This window comes from Psammomys obesus, unplaced genomic scaffold, assembly GCF_907164565.1.
Source record: "Psammomys obesus unplaced genomic scaffold, mPsaObe1.curated_primary_1811, whole genome shotgun sequence".
NCBI lineage: Eukaryota > Metazoa > Chordata > Mammalia > Rodentia > Muridae > Psammomys > Psammomys obesus.
In genome coordinates this window covers 6,372,565-6,380,421 of record NW_026596064.1, presented here as the reverse complement: position 1 = coordinate 6,380,421, position 7,857 = coordinate 6,372,565, and the positions used below count along the sequence as shown (strand labels likewise).

General features: G+C 38.3%; 1 long non-coding RNA gene across 2 annotated transcripts; it reads right to left on the bottom strand.

Moving 5' to 3' along the window:
* Positions 1-2,484: 2,484 nt before the first annotated feature.
* On the bottom strand, positions 2,485-5,348 carry LOC129689738 (uncharacterized). Of its 2 annotated transcripts, none has more exons than XR_008722167.1 (3): positions 5,134-5,348; positions 4,734-4,872; positions 2,485-2,668 (listed from the first exon to the last, which is right to left on the bottom strand). It is a non-coding gene; the product is annotated as an uncharacterized LOC129689738 (long non-coding RNA). The 2 variants fall into 2 exon arrangements; XR_008722166.1 differs by having other exon boundaries at positions 4,741-4,872.
* Between the last annotated feature and the right edge of the window lie 2,509 nt (positions 5,349-7,857).

The following is a 7,857-nucleotide window of genomic DNA, read 5'->3' as shown; positions in this document are numbered from 1 at the left end:
ATGATGGTGTGTGAGAGACACTGCATTCCTCGGAGCCTTTGTTGTGTGGACGAATTTGCCTTTCACAGAAGCGTTCAAAAATAGCTGTAATGAGTCACACCTGCTGGAAAGTCTATAGTGTTTTCTTCAAGTAAATGTGACAGTGACCAAAAGCAAATGCAGATGGGGAGAGGAGGTCTTCAGAATAATATGTGTTTATTGAACAGAGACTTTTAAAACATATTTGTTTTAGTGTTTGAGGTTATAATGTAATTACATCATTTATTACATTGTTTTCTCTTTCCCTTTCCTTCCTCCACCTTCCTCCCAGACCCGCAGTAACCTTCCATGCTCTCCTTCAAATTCATGGTCTTTTCTCTTTGTCCTTACACACACACACATTTTTATGTTTTCCTAAAAACACAAATTCAACCTCCTCAGTCTGTACAACGTTACTCGTATGTATGGCCATCTTTTAAGGGCTGGCCATTTTTAAAGACAGTCTCATTCAATAGCTCAAGCTGTCCTTGAATTCTCATCTCAGTGCTCCTCCTGCCTCAGCCTCCCAACTGATAGACCACATTTGGATTTTACTTCCTGTAAGTTGGACCTCTGGACAGGTACTTGAGTGATGCAGTGAGCAGAGCTTTTACAGTTATACAACGACTCAAATGTCCAGTGCAAAAGATACAGACAAGTATATCCAAGGTTTACTGAGCTCCCATGAAGGGCAGGGGTGGAGGTAGATCCAGGGACATCCACATTCAGGGCATTAAACCTTTGGAATTCCCCAGCTGGTCTCGTCCCTTCTGTATCGGGGGATTTTCTTCTTTATAGCAACGATTCCAGAAATGCTGTTTCCAAGTAGGTCTGGGCCTACATTCCCCCAAAACTCTACACCAAGGGAGGGTAACTTGTTAAAATTTTAAGATACATATATAATATAAACTGAAATTATTTTTTCATATAATATATTCTGATCCTAGTTCCCCTCCCCCTCCCAGATTCTCCCAAATCCTCCCCACTTCCATACCCAGTCTTTCTTTCTTTAGAAAATAAATACATAGCACTATAGGTGTATGCTTAATTTATTTTCTATTAGAGCTGGGTATTCAGAACTTTTTGAACCATAACCATAAAAACAACAGCAACAAAAAAAATTGAGACGCCTAAGATCATTATAAAAATAAGATTGATCCCGACTGAGGTATCTCAGAAACAGAAAGACACACATGGTATATACTCATTTATCAGGAGATACTAGACATATAGGATAAACATACTAAAATCTGTGTACCTAAAGAAGCTAAGCAAGAAGGAGGACCCTGGGTAAGATGATCAATACTCATTCAGAAAGACAAATGGGATGGACATTGGAAGCGGGAGAAAACAGGAGACAGGACAGAAGCCTACCATAGAGGGCCACTGAAAGACTCTACCCAGCAGTGTATCAAAGCAGATGCTGAGACTGATAATCAAACTTTGGGCAGAGCACAGGGAATCCTATGAAAGAAGGAGAAGATAGTAAGACCTGGAGAGGACAGGAGCTCCACAGGGAGAGCAACAGAACCAAAATATCTGGGCACAGAGGTCTTTTTCTGAGACTGACACTCCAACCATGGACCATTCATGGATATAACCTAGATTACCTAGAACCCCTGCTCAGATGTAGCCCATGGCAGCTCAATATCCAAGTGGGTGCCCTAGTAAGGGGAACAGAAACTGTCTCTGACATGAACTCAGTGGTGAGCTCCTTGACCACCCCACACCCCACACCCTGCCGAGTGGGTAGCAGCCTTACCAGGCCAAAGAGTAGGACAATGCAGCTAGTCCTGATGAGACCTGATAAGCTAGGGTCAGATGGAAGGGGAGGAGGACTTCCCCTGTGAGTGGACTTGGGGAGGAGCATGGGAGGAGATAAGGGAGGGAAGGTGGAATTGGGAGGGAATGAAGGAAGGTGCTACAGCTGGGATACAAAGTGAACAAATTGTAATTAATATAAAAAAATAATAATTTAATTAAAAAAACTTAGGAGTGGTAATAAAAACAGCAGCATCACGTAAATAAATAAAATAAAAATAAAAATGAGATTAATGGACGTCTTATGAAGTAGATTGGAGAGAAAGCACAAAAATCAAGGGGGCCAGTTTCGAGATTATTTGATTAGAATATAATTCAGAAAGAAGGGAGGGCATAAGAGGGAAGGAAGTGGCCATAATGGAAAGAGGGACAAACAAAAACTGTAAGAAGGCATGAGAGGGTAGGAGAGGAAAAAAAGGGGATCAGTTTAGACTGGATCAAGGGGACTAATGAAGACAGTGGGGAAGGTGTAAATGAAAGAGCAAGATATACATGAAAACACCATGAAGAAAGCTTTTTTTTGACTTAACTAAAGAAAGTTAAGCAAGAAGGAAAGAAAAAGAAGGAAAGGAAGAAAGGAGGAAAAGAATAAAGAAAGGAGGAATGGAGGGAGAGAAGGGGAAAGAAGAGGAAGGGAAGGTAAAAGTTTCGCAAACAAAAGTAGACCACTCACACTGGTCCGTGACATTGGCCTTTGGATGAAGGTGCCACAGACATACACTGAATGAGGTCAATAGAAGAATAAGCAACTTTCTGTTAGTATTCATGTGGTCAAGGTCTTCTCTGAGCTCGTGCCATATCCATGTCTGCTTTGTGTTTGTGTTTGTTTCTGAAAGAGCAGAGACAAGGGAGAGAAAAATATGAAATAGTTGAGCACTACAATACCCGCTCAAACCAGTGATCTCTCCATCATTGGTAGGCAGCTGATGACACCAAGAGAGCTGGTTTATTCTTCGGAGAAAACAGCATTGCCCTTAAGAACTCTAAGACATGACTTATAGACCGAAACATTCTGAAAACAGAAGAAACACTGTAAGGTTCTTTTGGTGTCCTGGAAATAGTTTTGGCTTATACTACTGAACTGGTCAAAAAAATAAAAACATCATTCAAACATGACAGTGTTATGTGCAGCTGTTCGCAACCATAGCAAATCTGATTTAAATTTAACTGATTCAAAGCAAATCTGAATGAGAAGATCTCACAGAATCTTGTTAAACAAAACAGAATTTACTGTTAGAATAAGTATCCCTGAATAGCTCCAGAAATAATGCAAAGTAGGATATGACTTTTAATATTACGTTGTTCTTTTACTTTAAGGCAGATATAGATAAAGATGAGTCTAACTATATGGTTCTACACATGTGTAAACTGTTCCTGTGTAAGAAAATGAAGAAAAATATCTATTGAAAATTGTTAAGTCAAAAACAAGGTTCAAAATAAATAAATAATAGATAGACAAATAGATTAGACAGACAGACAGACAGATAGATAGATAGATGATAGATGAAAGATATAATGATCGATCAATTGATAGGTAAATGATATATACATAGATAATGAGAGATGATGGAAAAATAGATATAGATGCTAGATTGAAAGGTAGATAGATAGATGGATGGATAGAAGGATAGATATAGATGATAGACAGACAGTCAGATAGATAGATATTTTTTTGGCAGCCCTCCATTATTATTTACATTTAAAAGTTATATTTCAATTTAATAGGAGGCAATACTGAATTCTCCTTTTATTTTTATTAAATAATTCTAATTCCCAATTCTTTTTTACAAATGGAGGTCACTCCTTAAGTTATTTTCCTGTTTAAGTTTTGGGGAAAGAATGTTAAGCATGATCCCCAAATTAGACTTCCTGGCGAACTACCATTATCAATGACATGCAAACATGCATGACCTCAGGATCATTGTAGATTATATGCAATTACTAGGATAATTCAAGCCAGGAAAATATTTTGGTGCCCTTAATAGGCCTCTTTCTGACATGTGCATTTCTATCTGTGAGAAGATGGTTCAGTTTAACTGAAAACTCCTGATTTTTCTTTGCATTCAAAGGAGAATCCAATCTCAATGGCCACGTAACATGAATGCCAGGTGTTTTAACCCCAGTCAATTATACCTTTCACTTTAAATGAGTGACAGATAAGATAATCTTTTCTGTGAACATTTAGTGATGTATTTTATCAATAGTTTATGTAGTTTTTATCTGAATTCTTCTGTTTTACATTTATTTTATTCTATGCTGCCCTAGTGATAGACAAGCTCAGGCTCTACTAACCTGCTAATTTAAAAAAAAATACAGAAAAATTAGTAAGATATTGTAATAAGTAGGGTGTGGTGGCTCACATCTGTAATTCCAATACTCCAGGAGGCAAAGGCAGGTCTACAAAGTGAGTCCAGGACAACAAAGACTAAATGGAGAAACCCTATCTCAAAAACAAAACAAAACAAAAGATATTGTAGTAATAATAAAATAATTCCACTCATTAACTAGAACTATATTATATGCTGCTGTGCAATTACACTTTAAACTCCTTGGTTCACTTTAATGAATTATTACCACCTTATAGACTGACTTTTCTTTCACACAGGAAAACCAACACTCACAGAGGATCATGTGTTAAGCTGGATTCTCAAGAACTGGGTCCCAAGATGGGATTCAATATGTAAAATAATAATAATAACAACAACAAGAAGAAACACACATGTAGAAGAAAATAGAGAATGAGTGGCAAAGGCAATAAAGGGAAACCAGGGCACAAGATACATCTCACTAGAATGAATGATCCAGAAAGAGAAGACTCACATATTATTTTGCTTTTTGTTGTACTGATAAAACACCAAAAGCAATTGGGTGGGGTGAGGGTTTATTTGCCTTACGTCTTACATGCCATCAGGGGAAGTGAAGGCAGCTGCTGAAACAGGGACTTGGAGGCAAGAACTGAAGCAGAGATCTTGGAGGAGCTCTTCTTCCTGGTTTGTTCCCTGTGACTTGCTTATCCATCTTTCTTATACAGCCCTGGAATGACAGTACCCACAGTGGGATGGATCCTCCAACCTCAATTAACCATCAAGAAATGATCTAATAGACACACCAACCTAATGAAGTTAATTCCTCAATTGAGGTTCCCTATCCAGGTGCATCTAGGTTTATGTCAAATTTACCGAAGTTAACCCACACAACCAGGGAAGAGAATCCTAGACAGCAGCCCTCTTAGGGAGTTTGTTCAATGTTAGTCAGAGCTCATGAGCCAAAATCAGTCGTTGGCAGCAGAATTACCTGACTGCGAAGAATAGGTCTCTGTCAGCACACTCAGTCCCTAGGCAGATCAGCTGGACAAGGTCTGACTGCAGTTCCAATGAAGCAGTGCATTTCAAGGACTGCAGTCAAGCTCGCTGGAATTGTGAGACCTGAAGTTTCATGGAAAACACAGTTTCCTAGAAGTTATAATTTACTTACATAACATTGACGTCAAAGGATTTTTCCACTGGCTTACAGACTTTATCTGACCCTCCTCAAACACTCAAATCTGATATCCAAATAGCTTTTTCTGAAAAGTTTTAGATAAAGACTGGCAATTCTTAGCAGCTTTAAAATATATATTTTTTTAATGTTCTTAACACTTGGTAAATAATTTCCATATCTTTAAGATGATAATTATTCATGGATGGAATCCAACCTTTACAGGGAAGTTTGTACTTCTTTATGATGATTCCATCCTGAGCAATGTTTTACTGTAAAAACAGTTGGATCATATTACACTAGCCTTTGGGTCAACTTGAAGAGATATAGAGAGAGCTAAAAATACACCATATCACAAAAGCCTATCTAAACCAAATTTGCAAATATTTCCTGGGTTCTACTGGATCTTCCATGAAATACTGGTGACTGATTTAAATGGAAGGTGACTACAATCCTGTCTGTGCTGACTTGGCCCACCTTCCACTTTCATCTTGTAAGCATTTTTTAATTAATTAATTTTTGAATTAATTACAGTTTATTCACTTTTTTTGTAAGCATTTTGAGGGACAGAGTCAGAGCTCCCCACAGACATTGTCATTGGTCCGAGGAGTTCCCCTAGACGTTTATGAATTTTAATTCAGGATAAACCAAGATTCCTGGATTGAACACAGAAAATAATCTCCAACATAAGCAGCAGCAGGACTGATGTCCCTTCGTCTCCCTCCCTCCCTCCAAGCCTTCCTACATACACCATCAATCCCTTGCTCTCTTTTAAATTTATGGCCTCATTTTCTTTAAATGGCTGAAGTATGAGTGCAATACACTGTCTGGATCATTGGTTTTGTTCCATTGTTCTACATGTCTGTGTCTGTTTTTGTCACAGCACCATACTGGGTTTATTACTGTAGCTTTGTAATATATCTTTTTTTTTTCTTTTTTGGGGTGGGGGTGGGGAGTTTTTGGAGACAGGGTTTCTCTGTATAGCCTTGGTTGTTCTGGATTCGCTTTGTGGACCGGGCTGACCTCACAGAGATCCGCCTGCTCCCAGCTTTGTAATGTATCTTTCTATCTGAAATGATAATTCCTTCAGCATTATTCTTGAACAGCAGTTACTTGGCTATCCAAAATCTTTTGTTGTTCCATATTTATTTTAAGATAGCTTCTTTTTTTTCTATTTCTGTAAAGAATGAGATGGGAATGTGCAATGGGATTTGCTTTGAATCTTGCAAATGAGTTTTGCAAAATACTACCTTCACAATATCAACAGTCCATGAGCAAGGACTGTTTTCCTATTTTTTTCATGCCCTTTGCCATCTCTTTCTCCAGAGATTTAAAGTTTTCATTGTAGAGATCCTTTATATCCTAGGTAATGTTTATTCTTAAATATGTCAGGTTTCTTTTAGGATTATGGTGAGTGGGAGTATATCCATCATCTCCTTCTTTCTATGTTTGTTACTAATGTATAGAAAAGCTATTGATTTGTGTGGGTTGATTCTGTATCTTGCCATGTTGCAGGATTTGTCTACATTTTTTTTGGAAGTTTTGTGGTAGTATTTTGAGGACCTCTTCTATATATCATGTCATCTGCAAACAGAAATAGTTTAGAGTCTTCTTTTTCCTATTTGCATCCTTTTGGTTTCCTTCTCTTGCCTTTTTCCCCAGCTAGTGCTTTACAGTATCAAGAAGGAGTGCAGCAGATGGACATCTCTGTCTCAGCCCTGACTTCAGCGGGATTATTTCAAGGTTTTCTTCATTTAGGTTGAAGTGGGGAGTTGTGTTTGTTTGTTATTGTTTATAATAGTAACATTCAGGATTTTGATGGACTTCTAAGTTAGTGTCTTTGAAGTGTTGTTGAGAAACCTAAGTATCTGGGTGGTTCCTGAGGGACACATGATAGGATCACCATTGGTTAACAGTCTAGCTCACATGAGTAAGATTTTCTTGCTGTAAACAAATTAAACTGTTTTGTTTGAGATACTGAGCCATCTCTGGAGAAAAAAATGTGGCCCTACTACCCAAGCTCATGTTCATTCAGGCCTTAATTCTGATCCATTGATACTTTTACATAAAATATGTAATTATGAAAGGACTATTAACTTTTAACTGTAAATGTTAAGTGGGCTGGAATCTTTGTTTCTCTGGTGGAGAGAGGCTTCAGACTTGGTGATGAGGACCTATCCTTAATCATATACGGTTGTTTTCTTCTGTCTTTGTGTCCTATCTCAGTTCCTTGACAAGGTTGATAGATCAGTTACCCATTGCCTTGAGGAGAGTAATTCTAAACCAAAGAATCACTCTGAAGCCCATCCTAGGTTATTGGAATTCCATGCTGATGTGATAGTCGATCTGATTAAATCTGTTGTTTTTATATACTTGCAGTTCACCAGGGGTTCTGCTCTTGGTCGGCACTGGCAAGGAGTACACAGCTGGAATAGTTACATCGTACACGTTTCTGATCTTCCTTCATCCACAGATTAGTTTAGACACATCCTCAGTGCAGTGTCTGCATTCGGTCTTAGGCCAGAGAGCTAAACCGTATGC